Below are 17,993 nucleotides of genomic sequence, written 5' to 3'. Positions count from 1 at the left end.
GAGAAATGAGGGTGTTTTTTACAGACTATCTGTTATGGACGGTTGGCAACCCTGAAGACTTGTTGAGAGTGAAGATCAAAGAATAGTACATATTTGCAGAATATTTTTGAAGCTTTTTTGGTAGTCTGCTATTTTACAGGCATGGAGCAGGCAGATTTCATGTGCAAAATGTTCAAGTCTATTTCCATGGATTGCAGACCAGAAAATTGTACAGGTTGTTATACAGCTTAATCACAAAACTTGCACATAAAACCTAGCTTAGACTCTATACCCCATGGGCGGTTTTATTTATTCATGAAAACATTTTTTGTTTATTGTATTAAATAGTAATCATAAAGATTATATTAAAAATATAATGTATTTATTTTATTAATTCATATATAAAGAAAAGACAAAATAATATTTTTTTGTGCTAAAAACATTAAAACACATCATGACCTACCTACACTCTCCTAAAGCAAATGCCCATATATCCATATATGTGTTTCTTTCAAATCTCAATATTTTTCAGACAACATTTTGCCTCAAACTTGAGTTGTATACACACGGTCACACAAAATTCCGACCATCAAGAATGCGGTGACGTACAACATTACAATGAGCCAAGAAAAATGAAGTTTAATGATTCCGAGCATGCGTCGAATTGATTTAGAGCATGCATGTTTTTTTACGCATTGGAATTGCATACAGACGATAGGAATTTCCAACAAGAACTTTTCCCGTCTGAAAATTTGAGAACCAGCACTCAAATTTTTGCTGTCGGAAATTCTGACAGAAAAAGTCGGATGGGGCCTACACACGGTGGGAATTTCCGATCGTGTGTACGTGGCATAAGACCCTCAGCAGGGTTTTTAGAGAAGTACACAATCCACTTTAGAAGCCACAGTCATTCCTCTGTGCATATGTTGGAGCTTAATATTACATTTATATATGTCCTGCCATGAGTGGGATGACCATGCTAGATTTCTCATTAATTTGAGAGGAATAAATCCATCTTGCTATAACTTATCTTTTACTTCACATGTGCACACGAAAACTACTCTAAAGCCAGGTACACACTATTCATAAAAAAAAAAAAAAAAAAAAACTGTCAGCTCTGGTTGTAGCAGCTGTACTAACCATGTAAGGTCTCCCCCCAACGAGCGATTGTGTAATGACAGGGGGATGACTCCCCCGCCAGAACACTCTGATTAGCGCTCTCTGCCATTGGCTGAGAGCGCTGATCGGGAGTCAGTCGGATGCTGGTTTTCTAGCATGCACCTTTGACAGAAGCTGACATACACAGGGGCCAAATGTTAGATTGTTTGGGTCCCAACATTTGGCCCATGCGTACGGGGCTCAAACAAAGAAGGCAGTTGGTTTCTCAGCAGGAGACTAAATAGACAATATTGATAAGTCAAGTTTGTGAGTGTTTACTGCATATGGAGTGAATGAAACTTAAAGTCCACCGGAGCAACCACAATTCCTCCAAGATATTCCATCCATTGTATCATCCACTCTCATAAATGCACAAATATATCACTGAGGCTATACACAGTAAATGGCTTAAGCAAAGATGAGCAATCAAAAAAGCATGATGAAATCCATCAAAAGTTCATATCAAAGATCATAAGGCAGTATACTTCGTACTCCCAGGATTTTGTTTTGCAAGGGCCTCAGGCATAAGGATGGTGCTATGTTCAAGTAGCTGGACTCTGAGGAAGAAGGTATTCCTTTGAAATACGTCAGCCGGCAGTGGCCCCTAAAATCTCCTCTGTTACCATATGGAGTCTGTTGTCATAGACCAATTACTGTCATCTGGAGATTATTTGTATCGCAAGTTTTCTTCCATACGTTTGTGAGCTTTTTAACTTATTTTTTAATACAATTGTATCCAAGGATATAGCACAAGGTTGGTGTGTCCTTTTTTTTTCTTTCTTCTCTTTTGCCTGTTAGGATACCCCCATCCCGAGGGCAGCAAGGCCAGAGGCATTATCCACAACGAACTCTAGAATTGCAATTTAGAGAGGCAAGTATTCACAAAGCACTTGCTCCGTAAATTGCGGCGGCGTAACGTAAATCGGCCGGCGTAAGCCCGCCTAATTCAAATGTGTAAGAGGTGGGCGTGTTTTATGGAAATTAATCGTGACCCCACGTAAATGACGCTTCGAATGAACGGCACATGCGCCGTCCGTGGACGTTTCCCAGTGCACATGCTCTAAATCACGTCGCAAATAGTCAATGCTTTCCAAGTGAAGGTAACCTACGCCCAGCCCTATTCTGAATCGACTTACGCAAACAACGTAAAACGTGAAAAATGCGATGCTGTTCCGACGTCCATACTTAACATTGGCTGCGCCAATAATTGGCTGCAACAGTAATTACTGTTAATATTTTGAATTCGTCATTTATAAATTATACAGATCGGTTGCACAAAAATCAAATTATTTTCCATAGGAGGTAATTGAAAAGAAAGGGGGCAGGTTAACTTCATCTTTATTTAACACAGGGCATTTTCACCCCCTTCCTGCCCAGAGCAATTTTTAGTTTTCAGCGCTGTCACACTTTAAATGACAAGTGCGCGGTCATGCAACACTGTACCCAAATGAAATCTTTATGAGTTTTTTTCCCCACAAATAGAGCTTTCGTTTGGTGGTATTTGATAACCTCTGCGGTTTTTATTTTTTGTGCTATAAACAAAAGAAGAGCGACAATTTTGAAAAAAACACAATAGAGTTAGAGAATGCGAACGGGTGGTTTTTATTTCAAGAATCACTGCTAGGCCATACTTCTTTTGTATCTAAAATAATTGTAAATCTTGCCAGTATACTTAAGTAGAGTCATACGATCAATGCAACCAGCATGATATACACTGCATGAAAGGGAATGAAAGGGTAAAAAAATCAAAATGTGCACAAACATATTGGCAATGTGGTGTAATAAAATGCAAACATTAATGGCCAGTAGTTACTCAACAACAAATACCGTATATACTCAAGTATAAGCCAAGTTTTTCAGCACTTTTTTTTGTGTTGAAAATGCCCCCCTTGGCTTATACTCGAGTCTGTGTCTGCATACCTGATGAGAGTCGTGTCATGCATTGCCTTCAGACGGCGGCCATCCAGTGTACAAAAGCCATGCCTCCTCCTCGTTCTCGTCCGTAAGACGTGGACGAGAGGACATCCGTGATAGGTGGAACACTGACTCACTGCTGGGAAACTGAGTGTTCCCCTATCACGGACGAGAACGAGGAGGAGGCGTGGATTTTGTACACTGGATGGCCGCCGTCTGACGGCAATGCATGACACGGCTCTCATCAGGTATGGCACAGTTGTTTCTATGCAGTTCTGCTAAGCATAATCATATTTTTTTTTCAGACCTCAGGCACTCCAAGCCATTTGAACTTAATGTGCCCATAGACATATTATTGTCACAAATCTATTGGTTATGGTAGAATTGAAAAATGGTCTTTGCCCGGACATTTTGTGACTTCTACAGAGCCCAATGGCCAATGCATCTTGTAGGGAAAAATCAATTGGCTAGGTTGGATTTTCCTAGAAACGTAGGAGATTTCTTCCTACCTGATAGGACTAAATAGGCATCAATTGGGTCATTCAAGTATGTATGATAAAAGGATTCATGTTTGTTGGTTCTTGCATAGTGAAAATGTATAACCCTACTACAAAGTATCTATAACCTCCTTGATGGGCACAGTGAGGCTGCAATGGGCACAGTGAGGCTGAAAATGGGCATTGTTGACCCTCTTTTCCGCTAACAGTAGCTGCTGCATTCTCACCCTAGTCAATAAGTTTTCCCAGTTTTGTGTGGCAAAATTAGGTGCCTCGGCTTATAATCGGGTTGGCTTATACTCAAGTATATACAGTATGTAAAATAAAAAAATTGGTTTTGATTTTTATTGGTGCCAGTACACTGTAAAACAGCACACAATTCTTGCAGAACACAGGATGTTACCTGCTCAAATGTTTAATTATTTGCAATGGTGAAACAGCTATGGAAATATTGGGTTAGGGGTGATAGTGGTGCAAAACACGATATTCCTATAGAAATCTTTGTGTAGAACACAGGGGAGGGTCACATTTGTGCAGGCTCAATGTATTTTCCCCATAATTTCTGTGATAGATAAATTCTTATGATCATCACTTCATCTAGTAGCCACATGCAGTATATATTTTCTCACTGGGTTAGTTTATAAAACTATACTGCATTTCTGGAGATGGAGCTGACCCATTATAGGAATTAAAGTGATTGTAATGTCTAAAATTTTTTTTTATAAAAATAACAAACATGTTGTACTTTTTGCCTGGATCCTCATATTCTCAAGTCCCTCTTTAGTGCTCCTGGCTCCTCCCTCCTGTTGAGTGCTCCCAGAGCAAGCAGCTTGCCATGGGGGAACCCGAGCCGAGCTGCAGCTCCGTGTCGATTCAGACACAGAGCTGATATTCAGCCCATCCCCTCTCTCTCCTGATTGACTAACTGACATTGATTAACAGACGTGGGAGTCAATAGTGTCACTGCTGTGTCTCAGCCAATCAGGAGGGAGAGCCTCGGAGGGCCGAGGAACTTGTGCACATCACTGGACAGAGATGGGGCTCAGGTAAGTATTAGGTGTGCTGGGAAGGCTGCTGCACACATAAGTTTTTTTAACTTAATGCATTAAGATAAAAAACCTTCTGCATTTAATCTTTTAGGTAAAATATGAGAGAAATTCCTCCAGCCTGTACGAATGTGTGTGACATTCGTTAAACCAAGGTTTTATAAATAGACCCCAGGATGTTAATTGTTTGCAACAGTAAAACAGGTGGGGAAATGGGTTTGGGTGTGTTAGTGGTGCTAAAACACCATAACTCTACAATCTTCATGCAGAGCGCAGTATGTTAATTGGCAACAAAAATATAATAAAAACATTTCAACTGTGAAATAACTGCAAAAAAAATGGGTTTATAAGGAGGAGTTGGTGACAGTGTGTGCTCCTGGGGGAGCAGGAGATGGTAATGGTGGCAGAGGGTGGGATTTAATTCAGGCCTGCAGAGAGAGGCTTAGACTGTACAAAAATACATTGGGTGCGGAATCCTCAAAAAAAAGTATTTGATAAACATTTGCACAAGTATCGCAGGCCTTAAAAAATCAATAACACCTTCTTTCTATTCTAATGGTCATGTGCTTTCAGATAATATATGGTTTGGGGAGTCATTTATAAACACTGAAAGCTGTAAATGAAAAGTGGAAATTTGGTTATTTACAGTTTCACCTACCATATTTTCTGGCGTATAAGATGACCTTTTGTACTTAAAAACCTGCCTCAAAACTCGGTTGTCGTCTTATACGCTGGTACTTGTCCATTATTCAAAAGCCGCGCCTCCTCCTTGTGCTGTTCCATGATAGGCAGAGCCTCTGTTCAGTGTTCCGTCTATCACGGATTTCTTCTTGGACAAGAGGACACCCATGATAGGCGGAACACCGAACACAGGCTCTGCTGGAAAACTGAGTGTTACGCCTATCACGGAACAGCACGAGGAGGAGGCGCGGCTTTTGAATAATGGACGCCTGCAGTCTGGCTGACTCTGTATACAGGGATAAGGTATGCAATGGCACAGTGAGGTATGCAATGGCACAGTGAGATTCCTGTCAGCGGTGGTACCGACTTCCCCTCAGCTTCCAGACAGACTAGTAGGAAGAGGGTCGTCTTATATGGCGAGTATATCCCAAAACCAAACATTTAGCTGGAAAATCAGGGGGGTCGTCTTATAAGCCCAGTCGCCTTATACGCCGGCAAATACGGTACATTTAATTTTCACAAAAAAGCACAATTTAAAATTTACACATGTTTATTTATTAACTCAATACAGATTAAGATGTTATATTTAGTAGGAATTTAGACAACATTTTATAACATTTTCGGTGTTTTGTATCTGCTAATAAAGATTTTGGTGTATTTTTTGCGAAAATATTGTTTTGATAGACATTTATGCAAATATCACGGGGCTTTAAAAATCAGTAGCACCTTCTTTTTATTCTACTGGTTATGTGCTTTCAGAAAATATATCGTTTGGGGGGTTATTTAACCAATGTCAGTATTCAGAAAGCACTTGCACAGTGTTTGCAAAACTGAGTTTTCTGACTTTTTCAGTCTTTTGGAGAGTATACAGACCTTTTTCCCTAGGGCCACTTAGCAACAGCCTTTCTTTTCTCTGCTTGGTGTGGAGATGAATGCTGATGTAGGAAGCAAGATATTCATGTGTGGTGAAAAAAAGATCAATCTAAACCAATCATGTAACTGCAGAGAGAGGTTTTCTCATCCAGTGGTAATGTCGGCCATGTTTCCTCTGGGTAGTACAGAGTGTTCCTGAGAGCATGATTGAGAGGAGTTCCTAAATATTGAACATCCTATTACGTTTTGGAAAACTCTGGAAAAAATAAATAAGCAAAAAAAGGTTTAATTTCTTTCCATATATTTTTTTCATATGACTTATGGCCGTGTGTTGCCTTGAATTATATGTTATGGAAAATGTAAACAGCCAGCGCACAAATGCAATTTAGTATACTGTACAATGCAATAAAGGAAATGTATTTCCCTTATGGAAACAAAATTAAGCCAAGTTTCTTTGAAAATACTTAAGACTTAACCTTAGAAATCCTCTGAACAATTATATTTCCAATAGTGGATAAAGCACTGACTTGGCAAGCCTTTACCTTTCCTATAACAAAGCTTGTGGTTTATATCGGTGAATGGTACCTTCAGAGTCAACAACTGTAAAATAAAGTTGTGGTTAGATATGCAATTAAAATATTCCTTACATTCAATTTCTAGAGCTAGTCAACAGAGTTGGGCAAGTTAATGAAGCAACATAAATTGCTGGCCAATAACAAGATGGAAATTTATATTTACCGGTAAATGCATTTTGTGGCAAAGAAGCAAGCTTCATTGTAATTGTGCATTCAAGCAATGTACAGCCATGGCCAAAAGTTTTGAGAATGACACAAATACTAATTTTCACAAAGTCTGCTGCCTCAGTTTTTGAGATGGAAAATTGCATATACTCCAGAATGTTATCAGAAGAGTGATCAGACGAATTGCATTAATTGCAAAGTTCCTCTTTGCCATGAAAATTAACTTAATCCCATAAAAAAATTCCACTGCATTTCCACTGCATTTGTGAAGAAGGCTTCAGGGTGCCCAAGAAAGTCCAGCAAGCGCCAGGATCGTCTCCTAAAGAGCATTCAGCTGCGGGATCGGAGTGCCACCAGAGCAGAGCTTGCTCAGGAATGGCAGCAGGCAGGTGTGAGCGCATCTGCACGCACAGTGAGGCGAAGACCTTTGGAAGATGGCCTGGTGTCAAGAAGGGCAGCAAAGAAGCCACTTCTCTCCAAAAAAAACATCAGGGACAGATTGATCTTCTGCAGAAAATATGGTGAATGGACTGCTGAGGACTGGGGCAAAGTCATATTTTCCGATGAAGCCTCTTTCTGATTGTTTGGGGCATCAGGAAAAAGGCTTGTCCGGAGAAGTAAAGGTGAGCGCTACAATCAGTCCTGTGTCATGCCAACAGTAAAGCCATTCATGTGTGGGGTTGCTTCTCATCCAAGGGAGTGGGCTCACTCACAATTTTGCCCAAAAACACAGCCATGAATAAAGAATGGTACCAAAACACCCTCCAACAGCAACTTTTTCCAACAATCCAACAATGAACAATGCATTTTCCAGCACGATGGAGCACCGTGCCATAAGGCAAAAGTGATAACTAAATGGCTCGGGGACCAAAACGTTGACATTTTGGGTCCATGGCCTGGAAACTCCCCAGATCTTAATCCCATTGAGAACTTGTGGTCAATCCTCAAGAGGCGGGTGGACAAACAAAAACCCACTAATTCTGACAAACTCCAAGAAGTGATTATGAAAGAATGGGTTGCTATCAGTCAGGAATTGGCCCAGAAGTTGATTGAGAGCATGCCCAGTCGAATTGCAGAGGTCCTGAAAAAGAAGGGCCAACACTACAAATACTGACTCTTTGCATAAATGTCATGTAATTGTTGATAAAAGCCTTTGAAACGTATGAAGTGCGTGTAATTATATTTCACTACATCACAGAAACAACTGAAACAAAGATCTAAAAGCAGTTTAGCAGCAAACTTTGTGAAAACGAATATTTGTGTCATTCTCAAAACAACTGTACAGTATATTATTTTTCTTTAAAAATGCCGTCCTTTTTCAACCATTGTCCATTCAAGAGAGCTTAATCTTAAAAAGTTTTGAGTAAATACCAGTGAGTTAAATCATCCAATGACTACCCAGATAGCAAGCAATTGAGCAAAAAATTACTTGCTAAGCTATTGCTAGACTTGCCAGGCTTCACAAGTTTGTTGCACAATTACAGCAACTTTGTATTGCATGACTCCAGATCAACTTTCTTTACAAACATTCTGCAAGTCTGCTGCAAGTTCTGGTTCAGTTATGTTGTGCAATAGTCATCCCACCACAGGGGGCACTCTGACTTGCAGAGCTCTTGCTGTACACTCACCACTGCAACTTTGCTCTTGCTAGAGACTTGCCACTCAAATTTTCTACAAATTGCATAAGTGTCAACCTAGAACTTGTGCTTCAAGCGCTCTACAAGTGTACAACTTGCCAGTGGAAATGTGCAGCAAGTCAACAAGACTCACAATGTGTATTGCTTTAAGACAGCCTGTTCATTTTGAATGAGCTTCCATTGCACTCCAGCACACTAAAAAACTGATTTCACCCTTGAGTATTTGTTTGTGTGTAAGCCTACATGAGATTGTACAGTTAGATTTTAATACAGGTGGGCAGTTTTGAGAAACAGAAAACACTTAGTAAAGGCCTACAAACAGAAGAAAACAGTAAATATTCAATTTTCCTCCTCCCATCGATGAACTCATTGCCTTTAATCTATGGAAATCTTCCCTCTAAGTCCACTGGGGGAATTTAATACTTACAGGCATGTTGATTTCAGCTGTCCCCCACAGCTCTAAATGGTTCTGATGCTCTTACCTCATGTCACCACTCACAGTTGCATTGACATGAGGTCAGAGAGAGGAACAATTTCACAGTACTGGAGAGGAGTTGACTCGTGCAAGCAGTGGAAAGGGTGCATTTAAGGAAAGGCCTTTTGTGCACAGACTAAAACATGTTCCCTTTAGCGCTAGCAAGAATTGGGCACTGGCTAATGCATATGCACAGGCCGAGTCAGAGGTGCAGGAGGCCTACCTCCTCATTTCAGGCTCTGCTACCTGGTATGTGATATATGTGCATATTTTAGGTTACTATTCGTCCTCATTGTGAGGGGTCAATCTTTAGGAAACTGGCGTCCGCAGGAGTCAGGCACCTTAGAGTAACTATTGCAGCAGACAGGCTTCAACTCAAGTCCACCTTTACAAACATAGGTCCAAGATGGCGCTGCCAGGGCAATTTGTGCATGTAGTTATCCATGTTGTGGTACACAATCTGGCTCTGCCATTTTGTATAAGCAAGTGTGCAATGTGACTTATGTTGGAGGCCACGCTCTGGAGGACCCCCAGGAATAATAGGTGCACAAGGTGAAATCTAAGTTACTTGGTCCTCACATGATCCTGAGCAATATTTAATCCTGAACTATGTTCATTAGCTTATCCTGTTTCCTGAACTGTGTGCATTATTGAATCCAGACCCCTGAATTCTATACTTTACACTTGTTTGAGTTATTAATTTGAAAATACACACTAAAGTCCCATGCACGGTTACCGCAACTTTGCCACACCCACAATTGACTGCTACGCATCATTCCCCTTCTCATGGTGCCCAAGATATTTTGTCAGTATACTTTGAATGTTGTTCCAAATGTCTGTGACCAATTATTTTAGACTGTGTTATAAATATGAATGTCGTTTTGTGGGTGTCAAAAAGTGGATGCGGTCAGTAGAATGTCCCCAAATTTCATTTTGAAAATCTGGTAAACTAGTATATTACAGTTTTATTTTTCTTATATGCCTTTGCTGTGTATCTTTTGTTTAATGACAGGGTTGCTTTAAGAGCTAAATTACACAGATTTGAGTTTCTGGTTAACAACCTACTGGGTTAAGTAGCAAACCAGGGAATATAAACTGACTCAGAGCTTGTTCTTTTAACCACTTAACGACCCCTTCACGCCGATATATGTCGGCAGAATGGCATGGCTGGGCACATCAACGTATAGGTACGGCCTAAACTGAGGAAATTTTTTTTATATATATTTTTGGGGGATATTTATTATAGCAAAAAGTAAAAAATATTGCATGTTTTTCAAAATTGTCGCTCTATTTTTGTTTATAGAGCAAAAAAAAAAACCCGCAGAGGTGATCAAATACCACCAAAAGAAAGCTTGATTTGTGGGAAAAAAAGGACGCCAATATTGTTTGGGAGCCACGTCGCATGACCGCGCAATTGTCCGTTAAAGCGATGCAGTGCCGAATCGCAAAAAGGGGCAAGGTCCTTTAGCTGCATTTTGGTCCGGGTCTTAAGTTGTTTATAAAGGCAAATCCTATTCTGTGTTTTTTTCTTTCATTCAACAAATATGATATTTTTGCACTTGAGCTTCCAGGCTGCCCACAAGCCATGTCCAGTGCTGTGTGTTCATAAAGAATGTGCTAGAATAAAGAGTGATCCAACTGTATGGAGGCTCTATGGTCATGCCAGGAACTCCTGAGAGCAGATATCATTGCTAGTGTCTTTGAGAGATGTAGGAAAGCTGTGGGCAATTCATTCAACCAGTGACAACCAATATTGAACTATCAGTCCAGAGGGGATTGGAAATGTATTATCTTTGTACAAATAGTCGGTCACTTTTAGGCATCCTTCTTGACCAATACCAAGACCTAGTGTAAAATCCTTATGTGCTTATGTTACACATTTACCTTGGTAACTAACATGAGTTGAACACAACTTTTTTTATAATGTGGTGCAAAGAACAATGGTTGTAGTTAGTAACTCAACACTAAAACAATATGAACTAAACACAGATTTCCTACCCTGCTACTCATCTGACTTATGATGTCATGAATTTCTTACTTCCCCAGCCAAGTTGCAGGCCAAGTCTCTGCAGGTCTCAGAATTCTCACAATATTTGTGAGGCCATGTCAAAGATGAACCCAAGAAGTAAGATCTGAACATGTAGTTCAAGGATAAACTTTTGGAGCAATTTAAAATATAACTAAAGGCAAAACCTTTTTTTTAGTTTTGAACAGAGTGGAGATGGATTAGAACATCTGTCAGTTTTTATTGCTGTCTGTTTCCCCATTAGAGAGATTCCCCCTCTCTAGTTGTCCTTTTTAACATTATCATTGAAGTGAAAGTAAAAGAAAGTCCCAAATTTTGGGTTGTCCCTAGAAAAGCAAAAGAGGAGAAATCTTCCATTGGGCACACTAGTTCTGGTGACCTGGGGGTTCCCAAGGGATCCCCTTAATTTTCAAAGGATTTCCTCTCACTTCCTGTTTGGCTATGGCTGGGACATGAAATGAAGGTACATCTCTCCATCGGGACACAGATGGCAAGACATTAACCTTCCACTCTATCCAAAATTAAAAAAATGTTTTGCATATAGTTCTACTTTAAGAATACATTCAATGCAGGTAATACTGACCAAGTGTAGAACAAACAGTGGAATTGTGAACTGATATGAAATTAAAATATGTTAAAACTGGATATTATATACAGATAGTGATTTTATGTGATCATAATTCAATGCCTTTGTTCTTGTACGATGCAAGAGACAACACATCCCGCCATCCTTATGTAATTCAAATATATGGTCAGTCAGAATATAGCAGAGGGGCTTTTATATTTGGCAACCCTTTTGCATGATAATAAAAGCCAGTGCACATTCCATCCAAATGGATATTGTCTAGGTGTTCTGTAAATGATCAGATTATCAGTAGAAGAGGCATTGCTTCACAATTAGTCTATATGTGCACCTGTAGTCTTTACCAAGGTATATGTAACACTTATAACATTTATGATAAAAGCTAGCACCTTTATAGCACAACTAGTATGTCAAATAAAAACACAAAAACATATTCAGACATGTGATCATATATATCTATATCTTTATTATGCACAAAAGTAAATTAACACAACAAAAATGATGTACAAAACATAAATTAACGCATGTTGGAATAATGAGAATCATAGTCTGTTTATAAAAGCCAAAGGCAAATGCCTTTCATTATACTGTTTTATAGGCATGGGCAGTATTTTTAATTAAACATTTGTAAACATAGGGGAACAAATAGGAAACAGTCAATTATTGGTTATGATCCCTCTGAAAAAAACATGGTTATTTTAAAGGCAACCCTTTAACACTCTTCAAAATATGAGGTAGATTACATTTTGCAGAATAACAGATATATAATAGCTATCCAACCAGAAATAGTTGCAGAAATACATGATACATAGCAAACCAACAATGGTTCAATACAAATGTGTAAATCTGGTATTTAGAGGACCACTAAACTTAAAATGAAGAAAGGTAATACACCATTGAATGGTTGCTTACCTATGCTGTAAGCCCAATCCTGTATTTTAGCTGCCATCTTAAGTAAAAAGATGCCACTAAATAAATAGTAGCTTTATTTTCAAGAGGAAGTAATTTTTTTTTCTGGATGGGAAGGCAGCTGTGTGTTTGAACATACATCACAATTTAGTATCTTTATTATAAAGATCTTCTCTGATCTCCTGAAACTCCACACAAACTAGAAAAAACATCCTTTAAGTGGCCCTTTAAACTAGTACTTCTTTCACAAGAGTCTGACAGAAGTATATCATGGTGGCCAGGAATTGCCATATTAAACTGTGTCACAATGGAAGCTTATTGGAATGCTAGTTACAAGAACTATCCAGTGTTTGAGAGCATTAGCACAGAAGACTGAAAAATTCCACCTACCTTGGCAGGCCCTAGGTCAGGTCATGTTTCCTGACTGGTCTTTAAAGGGTCAATGTCCAGAGCTATCACCAGACTTTGAAGTACATCTACTGCATGCGTGCTCATTCTACAGTTTATGAAGGGCCAACCATATTTCGCCAGCAATTACACAGATGGCTGATGAGCTTAAACACAAGACTTACTTTACAGTCTATTACCGCTGTACGTAGAGGATTAAGAAAAAAAGAGAAAATGCTAAACGGGATTACCAATGTAAAACAACCCAGTCTAGGACGGGTCAGAGGGAGATTTCTTAAGGCAACAGAAATAGTTCAACTAAAATTACTATTTGTTTAGCTAAACACATATGTTGATTTTTTGATTATTGAATACAATCAATAACAACTTGTCTTAAGTTCTAGCCTTGCATTAAGATATAAAGAACTGGTAAGGCAGTGTATTGGTGCTACATTATACCTGCCCTGGACTGTTCAAAAAGACAAAATATGTTATCAAAATTCAGAACTTCCCTGGTCCTTGTCCTTCCCACATTGAACATTCAGAACTGTAGGCAAATATATGACAACAAAGTGTATGTCAGGGCAAAAAAAAAAAACATGCGCAGTACGTCTCTTTCAAGACTCTGCAAGTACAAGAAAATATCTGTTGATGTACCAGGAATACAATCAGCTGTTGTCAGCTGACAACACACAGTATTTTGTGAACTGAGTGTTGTCAGCCTTCCTAGATGCCTTTTGCCAATCTACTTAGACCCACCCCTTGTCTATTCTACACAATGTCAAGGCTTATTGATCTGCCATGCCAAGATTAGGATTGGGGGTTTGGGTTTATCAGGATCCTTGAGATAATGCAGGAAGTGTGCACAAGACAGGTCTGAATTTCTAACAAGATGAACAGGTCTATTGTTGCACTTATGAAACTGATATAACAAAATGCTTTTGATGGTATTTTTGAAACACAGAGGGATCACTGTTATGGTTTATAGTCTACAAATCTTAATAATAATGATCTAGTTTGAAGAATGTATTTAAGAAAATAGACTAAAATGGAAATATTCTTAAAAACAGGCAAATTAATTTCAGCATCAGCCAATTCATTAAGGCCCCGTTTAGACCTCGTGTAGGGGGAACAAGCAATCCTGCTCGCAATTTTTAAAATGTGATTTACACTCAGAAGAAGCTCCTGCTCTTTTTTGGGTGACATGCCTAACAGAATTTTAACTGAGTTCTGCCGCGATTGCTGCATGACAATCGCAGCAGAATCGCAGAGCGTTTGGGGTACTATTAAGAATATTGACAAACACATTTGGTTGAACAACAGCTGCAACGCAGACCAACTCTAGGTGTATTGTTAATGTTATCTTTTACCACTGTACCCATATGACTACAAATTATCACTGATCATGTTCTACATCAGAGATCAGGATGAAAAATGTTGTATTTTGCAAGAACATCATCAAAACAAATAACACACACGGGGCTAGTCTGGTCTACAGAAAATCTTAAAAAAAAATCTCCATTAATCAAAATTCATTCAAATCTAAAAAAGGGTAGGTAAGCCTAAATTGAATCCTCCAGTTTGGTAAATGGTTAGCCTAATCATCCTTTGGTTTATACCATATATCTGTTAGGAAGCTAGCAGTGAAGACTAATTTCCAGAGTTCCTGCTGATTAGTATATAAAAAGCCAGTTGTGGACTTTGATAGTTGTATAACACAAATGTTTATTATTTATTCCTTACGTGTTTAACATTGAAATATGCTACCATTTAAGCCCTAAACAATTTTCATATACATTTTCCATATGTAAAGCTGTTTCCAGTTTAGACTCATATGACAATATGCATACCTCAACAATAAAATCATAAACTGACATAATGAAGAGTGTGATCCAATCAGCTACAGATAAAATGGTGACTGGTACATTTTTCAAAAATATTGTTGATTATATTTTAAAGGACCGCTAAACCTTCAATACAAATTACTTTTAGCACTTAATGTATGTTGTAATAGTCACAAAATAATTTTTAAAGTTTACATGTTATGAAAGTACACTGAACTCCAAGCAAGCAGCTATATACACAGCTGAAACATGTTTTGGTAATGTTTAATCCAAATCACATGCAGCCGATCTTGTACTATCTCTGCCAGAAACTGATCCTGGACCTACACTGTTGAAGGAACATAACAGATTGGTCAACAACACACCCCCTAAATACTGCTTAAGGCCAGGTTCACACTGGTACGATGCAACGGTGTACGGCTGTTGATCCGACTTTGCCCTGCGACATTGATCCTGCATCCGTCCTACCTCCATCCGACTTGAATGAACAGGATACGATTTTGCTCAGACTTTGAGATAGTCCAACTTGTCCTTTGACCAATCAAAACATGCCCAGTGTGACATAAATTCCTTTTCCTGCTGCTGTAATCACCATGTCGGATGTCACAAGTCAGATGGTTAGGATGAGTATCTGACTTTGATCCGACTTCAATGATATTGAATGGCCTGAAAACAGACCAAAGTCGGACCAAAGTAGTGCAGGAACCTTTTTTCAAAGTCGGACGACTTGTGTCGGACTAGTTAAGACGGCTCTCTCATAGGGAACCATTGATTTGTACACATCATGTGGCGTTGGAACGTATGTCACACCAGTGTGAACCAGACCTCATAGTGGAATTACAGGAGGCTAATTTCAGGACAAATTGAGATCCTGTGTCAACTTAAATCACAGGGCTTTAATTCAGACATTTAACACTACAAGCTTAAAAGAATATGGAATCAAAACTGTGTGACTAGACTTAAACCAAAACGTAAGATATTGCCGAAAAGTGGAAGTACTGGATGACATGCTAAATGTAAGAAAACAGGAGCTTAAAGTAAAGTAAAGGCAAAACTTTTTGGATAAGGTAGAGGAAGATTAGAACACCGGTCAGGTTTTTATTGCTGTCTGTGTCCCCGTTAGGGAGATTCATCCTCTGTTTACTGTTATCACTGAGAGTGAAATCCTATAATTTTAATAGTTGCCAAAACAGGAATAGAGGGAAAAACTTCTAATGGGAACACTTGTTTTGGTGACCCTGGTAATAACCAGAAATTCCCTCATTCTGGAGGGATTTCCTCCCACATCCTCTTTTGGCTACATGACAGAACGTAAAGGAAAAAAAAATCGCCCCAATGTAATACATATGGAAAAAAAAAAACTGACTGGGGTTATAATCCTCTTTTACTCTATCCAAAATGAAAATAATATTTTAGCTCTTTTACGTATTTATGTACCTCTGTAGGGCTATAGGCAGGGTACTATTTTTTGTAGCACTCCCTCTCTTCACATGAGGCATCTCATTTTGTTATCAGTAACTGTTGAACAGAGTACATGCAAATATTTTCAAATCCATATTCACAACACTATTAACTACTACCCATGGCTAGTCCATTACCCAGACAATTCAATCACATTTAGGCAAACTATGTCTATGTTTTTTTTGTACCATCTGTCTTGAACTCCAACTCGTCGTGATCTTTTTGAAATAGAGTCTATTGGAAGGTGTGGCATTCATATAAGATTAAATCTAACCTGTCAGGTTCGAAATATGGGAGCCCTTATACCCAACTTGTCTTTAAAAGTGTAAACAGTAGGTTTCATTACTTACTGTATTGAGTCATTGACCCAGAAGAAATCAAGTAGAACTTTCCCACTACCTGGCAGGATACTTCTTCTTGGTCAGTGATTTACTTTGCACTTGCAACTTTGAAACAAGTTTTCAGTGGCAACTCCCATATCTCAATCCTTACAGTTTCCTTTTAGGGAAAGTCAAGACACCAACAAACAAGTCAAACAGAAAAAGCCCATAATTATCTTTAAACTAAACAATTTGTACATGCTGTTTAGCGATCCTTTAAGTATTACAAAATAGACTGGGTATTGACCATTTTCTTTTGTATTGTCCACTGTTGTTGCATTATGAACATTAGAACAACAACTAGGGGTATTTATCATACTAAATGACTTGAGAACCAGGCAAGCAAACATATTAAAACATAGTTTGGTTATGGTTTTCATCTTGCTTTCACAGACACTTTTACAAAGAAATACACAGGTTATGCCAATAAATGTAAAGTGACTTTTTCTATATATTTGGTATAGAGTATGTGTGGCCTTTTATCTGTAAATATAATTTTGTAGATAGACATATATATATTATAATTAAAGCAATTTATTAAAAATACAGACCATTTTCTCAAAAATATACAATTTAAAGTGTTTACAAAAGTTTTAGTCCAGCCCACACTTGAACATGTGCGTTCAAACAATGAGATGGAGTGTGTTTAAGGGATTTACAATGGGTACAATGGGTGATGTTAAAATTCACAGTAACTGAAGTAAAAACAAACACAAACAAAAACATACAACAAATCCTTTAGGGTATATTTCTCATAAAAATTTTAAATATAATCTCTCTATATAATGTAGTAAAATATAGCTATACGAATAGTAGAGACTCTTATCTTCTTTGAAGACATTTTAAAGTTTCTGTGTTTTTCTGTACAAAGAATATTTTTTTATGTTTAAATACATTCAGCCTTGGGGTTGGCAAAGCGCTTGATTGTCTAACTCACAGGTAGCTTATATAAATCTTTTTTTTTTCTGACAGGACAGATTATAATATTCTGCCATCTCATAAATGGCAACAATTGTTTCCCATTTTAATTGTATAAACTGTGCTTAAGCTGAGCATAGCAGTGGTTATAAACAATACAATTTGTATAATTAAAAGGATATTTAGTCTACATGTCCATTACACCTACCTTTTTTATAACTGCACTCTCCCTAAACAGTATGCATTTGAATCCTCAGCCTCAAACAATGGCAGTATGAATTTTGAAGAAGACAAATCCTGTCTTCATTATGGTCTGGGACTAGGGGGTGCTATTTGAGGTTATTTAAAGCACATCAGGAAGTGCTCAAAGCCAGGAGGCTGCAGGCAATATTGCTAGAAACAAAACCATCTTCCGAAAAGGTTACCCTTTGTATTGGCATTTTTTCTGTAACACCTGCCAAGCACAAATGGGCACGCTTTCACAA

The sequence above is a fragment of the Rana temporaria genome, chromosome 7 (assembly GCF_905171775.1).
Source record: "Rana temporaria chromosome 7, aRanTem1.1, whole genome shotgun sequence".
NCBI classification, from domain to species: domain Eukaryota; kingdom Metazoa; phylum Chordata; class Amphibia; order Anura; family Ranidae; genus Rana; species Rana temporaria.
Note: the sequence above shows the minus strand (reverse complement) of the source record.